Source organism: Alligator mississippiensis, chromosome 5, assembly GCF_030867095.1.
Source record: "Alligator mississippiensis isolate rAllMis1 chromosome 5, rAllMis1, whole genome shotgun sequence".
Taxonomy (NCBI): Eukaryota; Metazoa; Chordata; order Crocodylia; family Alligatoridae; genus Alligator; species Alligator mississippiensis.
The window spans coordinates 58506590-58514937 of NC_081828.1; the positions used below are offsets into that span (position 1 = coordinate 58506590).

Consider the following 8348-nt stretch of genomic DNA (forward strand, 5'->3'; position numbering starts at 1 on the left):
TCAGACACAGCCAGCAGCTCACCCCCCAGCTGCAGGAAGGCTCCACTGGGAAGAAAAAAAAAAAAAAAGATTGGGCTCTTTTCTGCTTTTTCCCACCCCCTGTGGGGGCTTCCAGCACTCTGTGCACTGTCCCAGGTGCCTTCTCACCACCTAGGACTCCTCTCGAATGGGCTGGCATGATCCTGGGTCAGTGCAGAAAGATGGCAGGAAGGCGGCTGGGTGTGCTTCTGGCTGGAGAAGTGTAACAGGGGGCTGTCTCATGGCCAATCAAATCTTTGGCCTGCCACCTGTCTAAGGTAGTCTGCCCACCTGCCTCTCCTACCATGACTTTGATGTATTTAATTAGTTGTTTATAAGGTGGGAGGTGTCCATTTACTGCTCTAAGCCAAGGGTGTAATACATGGCTCCAAACCTCTCCTTATACTGTGTCCCATGTCTCACAGACAGCATCACTATATGGCTCCAGGCCCAGACTGGGCCCCACTACATGCCCTATTGATGTTTGCACCCCACCTGAATCCCTTCTCCTCAGATGCTCTAATATCTACCTTCTTTCTGGGCTGCAAAACTCCCTAAGCCCTTTCCCCTGTTGGCACTGGCCTCCTCCAGGACCTTTGGCTTCACAGACTCTGGCTTCACCTCTTGGTTAGTCAGGACTCCAGGCCTCTAGTCTCTGGCTGTCCCTTGTAGTGGGTGCTCTGGCCCTTCAACTGGTCTGGTCCTGGTCCCAGCATGGGCCAGTGAGATTATTTCATGTAGGTACTGAGTTGCTCACCCTCTCACTCCTGTACGGGTCCACCTTCTTGGGCCCCTCTAAACACAGCTCACTATTACTAAGGCTGGACCATGCACAGTCTTTCAAGCCTGCCCATGTGAACCCTGCTCTGCACAGCCTTCTCACTCTCACCCCCCCCCCCAACTGGTGCCACTACACCACCGCCTCACCGGGGCTACTAGGCCTCAGTCCTCTGATAACATGCCTGGACCCCTCACCTGTCCCTTCTACAGGATCATTCACCAAGTTGTGGGGGCTGAATCAATACAGTGTCCATACTCACCTTTCACTTGGAAGGCACTAGTGTAGCTTTTCTTGGGGATCACCCCAACATAAGCAGCCCCACCACACCATCCAACACTAGCAGAGTATAGTTTTAGGTCATTCCCCAGGATCAGGAACTTCCTTCATCCCCATAACTCCAGGTGTTCTGCGAACAGCAGCTCCAGCTGGGTGATGTTACTCTGACAGCATCCCTGCAGCAACTGCCAGTTCAGCTCTGAGGGTCTGGGTTTATACTGAGGCTGCCCTGCATCATCTTCCAATCCAGGTGCCCTTCTCCCATGGTCATGTGACCAACTCATTAGATTAATAGATTCATAGATGTTAGGGTCAGAAGGGACCTCAATAGATCATTGAGTCCGACCCCCTGCGTAGGCAGGAAAGAGTGTTGGGTCTAGATGACCCCAGCTAGATGCATATCCAACCTCCTCTTGAAGACCCCCAGGGTAGGGGAGAGCACCACCTCCCTTGGGAGCCTGTTCCAGACCTTGGCCACTCGAACTGTGAAGAAGTTCTTCCTAATGTCCAGTCTAAATCTGCTCTCTGCTAGCTTATGGCCATTATTTCTTGTAACCCCCGGGGGGCACCTTGGTGAATAAAACCTCACCAATTCCCTTCTGTGCCCCCGTGATGAACTTATAGGCAGCTACAAGGTTGCTTCTCAACCTTCTCTTGTGGAGGCTGAAAAGGTCCAGTTTCTCTAGTCTCTTCTCATAGGGCTTGGTCTGCAAGCCCTTAACCATACGTGTGGCCCTTCTTTGGACCCTCTCCAGGTTATCCGCATCCCTCCTGAAGTGCGGTGCCCAGAATTGCACGCAGTACTTCAACTGCGGTCTGACCAGCGCCAGCTAAAGATGTCCTTACAAGGGGGCACCCGGCTTTGAACCAGGGAACCTCTTAATCTGCAGTCAAATGCTCTACCACTGAGCTATACCCCCTCTAGACTGCATTGTGCTTACCAGCTGCTCCACAGCCTGCTCAAACCTCTTCAAGTGGCAGGCACCAAAGGTTCCCTGCCACAAAAAGACAGTGGGGATGGTGCATGGGGTGCTAGAAGCCCGCCAAGCCCAAGCTTCCCCAAGCCTCCTTGGGCTTCCAGCACCCTGTGCAGCATCCCCACCACCTTCTTTGGCTTCCAGCACACCCAATGCCATCCTGCCACTACCCCATGCTGCCCCAGGGGCAAGCTGGGTGTGCTGGTGGCCAGAAAAGGTGGCAGGGATGGTACACAGGGCACTGGAAGTCTGGGTGGGCTCAGGAGTGGATGTATTACTGCAATTTGTTATGTAGCAAAGTAAAATACATCAAAATGTGTTTTAGTTTGCTGTATAACAAAGTCATTTAAATCACAATATATCACCACACATGTACAGTGTGACAAAATTAAATTGAAATATGCCGCCATACGTGTAACATGTGGCAATTAAACCTTTAGAAAAGGGCAACTGAACTACTAAAAAGGGCAATTTTGTTATATGTACAAGTAGCCATAGACACTCTAAAGAGAGACAAATGTAAAATTGGACTGGAAATAAGGTGGATTAAAAGTTGCTCCAAATGCCATACTATTTTTCAGTCTACAGAACAATGCACTTTTAGCCTACAAAAAGAAAATTCAGTTTTCCTGGTTATAGACATCACAAGTTAACTTGGAGAAATGGCAGTCACAGTTATATATCTCACTATTAATCCTTATACTGTGACACTTCAATATGAGGTGAGACTGTAGCAGAGATCATTTTTCTTATAATTGGCTCATATTCTGTGCTCCTAACCTAATGACAGTGACATTGCCACTTAATATAATTTAGTACTAGCCCCTGCAATGTAACACTAACCAGAAAGGAAAGAAACTAAAGAGGTGACAGTTTAAAAAAAATTACAACAGTATAACAAGGATAGCTACAATAACTTTTTTGTAAATCTCGTTTTTAATAGCTTCACTCTTATAATCCTCCATTCCTTCTAACACTGCATTTCATTAATAAGTGCATTTTAGGGTGAGATTTTTCAAAACTGCATAAGGAATTTGGAGGTCAGACCTCTAAGAAAACTTTGGAAACCTAGGCCTTTTTATTCTGACTTTGTTTCCCATTTGTATATTGTTTAAGAATTAATCACATAATTTTAACCTCTTTTTTAAGAGTTATTTTTCTACCAATTATTTCTACATTGAATGATTTATGACATCTTCATTCCAATGTCTCTTATTTCTTTTTCTTAAAATCCTGTAGGAATTGGGCACCCAAATCCCGTATCAAATGACACAATTTTTTAAATATCTAAATATCTAAAGTTTTTGGTTGAAACTTGTTTTTTAAAGCATCATAACTTTTAAGGAGGAAAGAGGGAGACCCTAATTTTAAAAATCCTTTTCAGCTGTTGCTATGACTTCTGTAATGCTCACCACCATTAAAATATCACACCAATTATTATAGCATTTGGTATTTTAGCTTCAGTAGCAAATGAGCAAGTGACTTCACTTTGCCTTTAATCTAGGTCACAAATATGAACAAAAGATAGATCTAAGCAAGCATCCCAGTTCTCAGGTAAGTGTCTAAAGTTATCTGCAAACAGAATTATCAAAGTATGAGTATTTCTACTTTGCCTCCATAATGCCCTGTCGACTGCTTCCAAAACATAGCCCCAATATATCTGTTCATGCCCCTCCTCTCAAGAGCTCTTGTTTTCTGATGGCAATCTTGAGCACTGAAAAAGCAGTATAGTAATCCCGCAGGCTTGAAGTATAAGAGTGTTTTACAGTTAGGAATACAGCAGAGATAAATTATAGAATTGTCTTCCTTCAGTATGCAAATGCCAGTATCAGCACTTGTATCTCTTTCAGGATGAAAACAAAGCTGAAATATCAAATTTTCCCAGAAGTTATTAAATAGTCCTAAATCAAAAAGTGGTGTGTGACATGTTAAATACAACCCAAAGTTTTCAGTTTAATTCAATTAAAAAAATTATACATAAACCAGTGCAAGTGATCAAAACCTGGTTCAAATCTGTAATACAACAGAAGTTCAGTGCACATAAACTGCTTTCAAAATGTCTGAAAACCAGTTTAAAATACACCTACAAGAATGTAGTATCAGATTTGACTGATTTAGGTTAAATCTGTTTATTGAACTTCTGTCCCAGATCTTCTCCAGATTCAGGTTAACTCACAGGTCTCCAGCATCCCAGGATCCCAGGGTACTGTACACCTCTCCCATAACCCTGCCCCCCCACACCCTACCCCCTTGCAGGTGGGCTGGCTAGCTTTGGTCCAACCTGTCTGATCCAGCTGAGCAAGTAAACATGTTCTAGACTCTCCTCCGCCCCCCCCCCCCCCCCCCCCCCAGTTTCTGGCCTGAGTGACTGTAGGCATGTGGCTGCATTTCTGGAATCAAAAGTGAATGTCTGTTCACTTACTTATCAGGTCAATCTACACAACTTCGACTAACCTGCAAAAAATGAATCGATTCAGATGGTCTTTTTGGTTGTCTGTACTTAGTCTTTATGACCCATGGCACAGATCAAAATCTCCCATGATTCAGTGGTGTAATTCATTATAGGAGTTCACTATACATGTTGGTCAGCAATGAGCCCATTGCACATCATGAGATGTATAGTTTTGTCAAGGATCAGGACTGGAGTCATGAAGCACCTGAGCAGCAATTCATATGAAGCATCTTAGACATATTTGATGTTGGGCTGACTCAAAACAAAATGTTTAGACAATTTTAAATAGTCTTAAAATACATCAGAAAATTTTAAAAAATCAAGAACTGAAATTTTCCTAATGGTAAAACTTTTGTTACAGAAGCAGCACATTTCATTAAAAGAAAAAAAAAAAATATTTGGAAAATTCCTGGACAGGTCTTAAAGGTGTAAGAGGAGGATGGTTTTTGTAAAATATTTAATATACATAGAAATTGTTCAGGTTTGATGCTGCTTATTTGTTCATGTTTTCTTCTTGCTGATGCGTAGAAAAGACATTTTATTTGGGGGGTTTCCAAACTAATGTCAATAAAGATAAACTGCCTCTTTTTCTGTTTCTTATGAAGGAAGTTATAATAATTTGAATGGGCTGATGCATTTCATTGCAATGTAGTCAGAAGAAGAAAAAAAAATGTTAATCAAATGACGACAAAGCAATCTCACTGAAACTGTGTGAAATGTCAAAGTTTTCTTTGTTACTAAGTGAGATATATACCGAAGTGAACTAGAGCATATCTGATTAGATTCAGAAATAATAGCTATGATGTTTCCTCTATATTCCCCACTCAGATTCAACCTAGAGCAAATGAATTCAAGGACTCCAGAAAGAGAAAATAATTGTAATAAGTAATACAGAGAGATTAGAGATTCAGTGAAACAATTCAAGCCTCATATTTCAGTTCTAGTAGTAGAACTGTCTAGTCACAAACTGCATGTAAAAAGGAAGTGATTACTCATTGAATTTGATTATGGGAATGATTTACAATTGCTCCAAACTAAAAGTCTTTTCTAAAAATACATCTGGATCACTTTTCTTCCTTATTTTTTTCTATAATAGGTTATCTGATTTTTTTTTTTTTTAATTGGAGGGATGACATTTATTATTCAAAGTGGTAGCAACAGGTGGGTGCTTTGTTCCATTCTCCAAAATGGGATTTTTGTGGTGCCTAGGCCTTGGATTGACCTCTATGGGTGTGCCTACATGAGACAAGTTAATGCATATTAGCCTAATTTAGTGCTCAGTACAGGCACATGTCTACAATGCACACCTTTACTGCAAGGTAAAAATGGCTAATCACGACTAAATTTGATACCTGCAAATGCAGGTATCAAATTTAGGCATGATTAGTTAATGCACAATAACACACATGTACACATGACCCGGCACTAAAGTTAGTGCCAGGGTCTGCCCAGGCACTAGGGGGCCAGTCTGAGCCCAGTCCCAGGATTCCTGGCTGGCAACCTCTCCTGCTCCAGGGCTGGGCTGCTCCCTGGCAGCTCCTAGATGCAACGTATAAAAGCCTGTAGTCATTTTTGTCATAACCCAATGATTTTAAGTGCCTCGGCACGATGGAATTTTTCCCACCACATGAGAGTCTCTGTGCACAGCAAAAGTTTTCTGTTTCAATAGAAAACTCCGGTGCAAGAGAGTTCCCGCCATTCGGATGCAAATTTGTGTCCCATCATTGGCCGATGCTAAATTATTCCTACGTGGTGGCTAGCGATTGGCTTGTTAGCCGCATAAAATTCCGTGCGACTTCCGCCCAAGTTGGAGAACTTTGAGCATGCTGCAGAGTGACTTAAGAGAATTCCTGACTCGTTGCAGAGTGAATCGATAGCCTGATCAACTATCGATTTTTCTCCCTGTCGCCAAACATTATCCCTCAACGTAACCCCTTTTCCTGCATGCCTGGTTAGTTTACAGATTCGCTGGCCCGGGTTTTTGCCAGCTGGAGCAACTCGTGTAATTATTTAAGCGATCGGACCACCTGCGTCGTGGCTACTAGCGGCGTAAGTAAAGCCTTTTTGCAACCAATACATTTTGTCTGCCTCTCCATTCACCAGCCTGCCCAACGGCCGAGCAATTTGTAGATCACCTCAAGTCGGCTCCGGCCATCTGAGACATGGCGACGAGGATGGGATCTAAGGGCACAGTGATGGAGACGAACCTAATTGGGTGCTGCCCTTGGCGCACCAGGATCTGCCACGTGGAAAATGCAAACGATCTATGGGCGCATATCGCCTACCACCAGGCGGTAGAAGGGAATGAACAAAATATTGACGGCTACTTCTCCATAAAAAAAGAAGAAGCGGTCATAAAAGATTGGAGAACAAAGCTATCCCTTGAGGAGTTCAGGTGTATAATGGGGAGTGACTGGGTCTACTATCGACCCCCGGAGGAAACATCGACTATATCCCTAGCCGGGGTGAAGGTTGCGAAGGCAGAAAAGCTGACCCCTGCTCAGGAGTTTGCCCAATGCACCCGATACCTGAGGGAAGGAGGGGAACCCACCCCAACGGACTGGTTCAACTGTCCGGATTTGGTGCCTGGGTCGCAGGGTCATGAGCTCCTCGTTCAGCTCCGGGAGGATCTGGAGACCAAGGGCCGTAACGTGACCAGATGGGGTTTAACCAAGTGGAAAAAGGGAAAAATGATAAATGTGTTGTTCCGTTCAGTAGTGGGTCTACTACGGGAATATCCAAATGTGGAGGTTCAGCTGCATACTGCGGGCAAGGAGTCGCTGGAGCAGACATCAGAGAACTCCAGAGTGATGCTTATCAATAGTGCTGGCCGCATGGTGCCACTGATAGAAAATGGAACCGAGAGAAACGCGAGCCATCTGGAGAACCCGGAAAAGAGGGGCGGAGCTTCGGAAGAACCGGCGGGAATCCGCCTAGCAACCCCGCCCCGTGAAGTGACGCTATTCCCAACGGCCCCACCTCCTTGCCACGGGGAGGGGCAATGGGAGGAGGGATGTATCCAGCACTCCCGCCTGAAGAATTTAACTCTCTCTCTGCCGCAGCTCACCCGATAGCTGTAATGAAGCGTGTTGCAGATGAAGAAGGGACCACACGTACCACTGTTACCTCTCACACACGCAGTCGACCAGAAATACAGGAGCTTTGCAGGGAATCTAAAATAAAACCAGAAGAGACTTTGGCCATGTGGCTGGGGCGACTAATAGTAGAATTCGGATCTGACATCTTAGACAAGGAAGAAGCAAGTGCCTTGACCCGACAAGCGGCGTGGAGTGGAGGGCGTGCTACTGATCTGAACGTGGTCACAGACAGTACACACTGGGCCATCCCACTCCCGGCACTTGTAGTGGGACAGGTAACCTACAAATTCCACACCTGGCATGAGGGTCGCCCACAGAAGGCCACTGCGGAACAACTTCTCTTGGCCATAATTGGGGTGTCATATCTTTCATGGAGCCCAAGAGCTAATCCAATGGGGCTAACGGCAGCCCAACGCAAAGAGAGATGGGCTCATCGCCACTTATCAGGCCCCGGAGCAATTCCAACGCCTCTGGAAGCTATAGACACCTGTGTAGAGGTATATGGAGGGACAAATGCTGTTACGCTCCGACTCTTTCTGAATCCAATGGCGGGTCAGCCAGTAGGAAATCTCTTGGGCCATCTCCCACAACTGCAGGCGCTCATGAAGCAAAGTGAAGGAACTTCTGATGATGTAAAAGACCGACCTTCGGCGTACCCGGTTGAAGCACCGAGACCGAGACGCCAAGAATTTAACCCCCGGCGAGAGCTATGGTGGTCACCTCAAAGAACATTGGAGGAAAAAACC

The 8348-nt window shown here is 45.2% G+C and overlaps 1 non-coding gene across 1 annotated transcript; it reads right to left on the minus strand.

Annotated features, from left to right (window-relative positions):
- Positions 1-1922: 1922 nt before the first annotated feature.
- TRNAC-GCA (transfer RNA cysteine (anticodon GCA)) lies at positions 1923-1995 on the minus strand. Its single transcript has one exon. It is a non-coding gene; the product is annotated as a tRNA-Cys (tRNA).
- Between the last annotated feature and the right edge of the window lie 6353 nt (positions 1996-8348).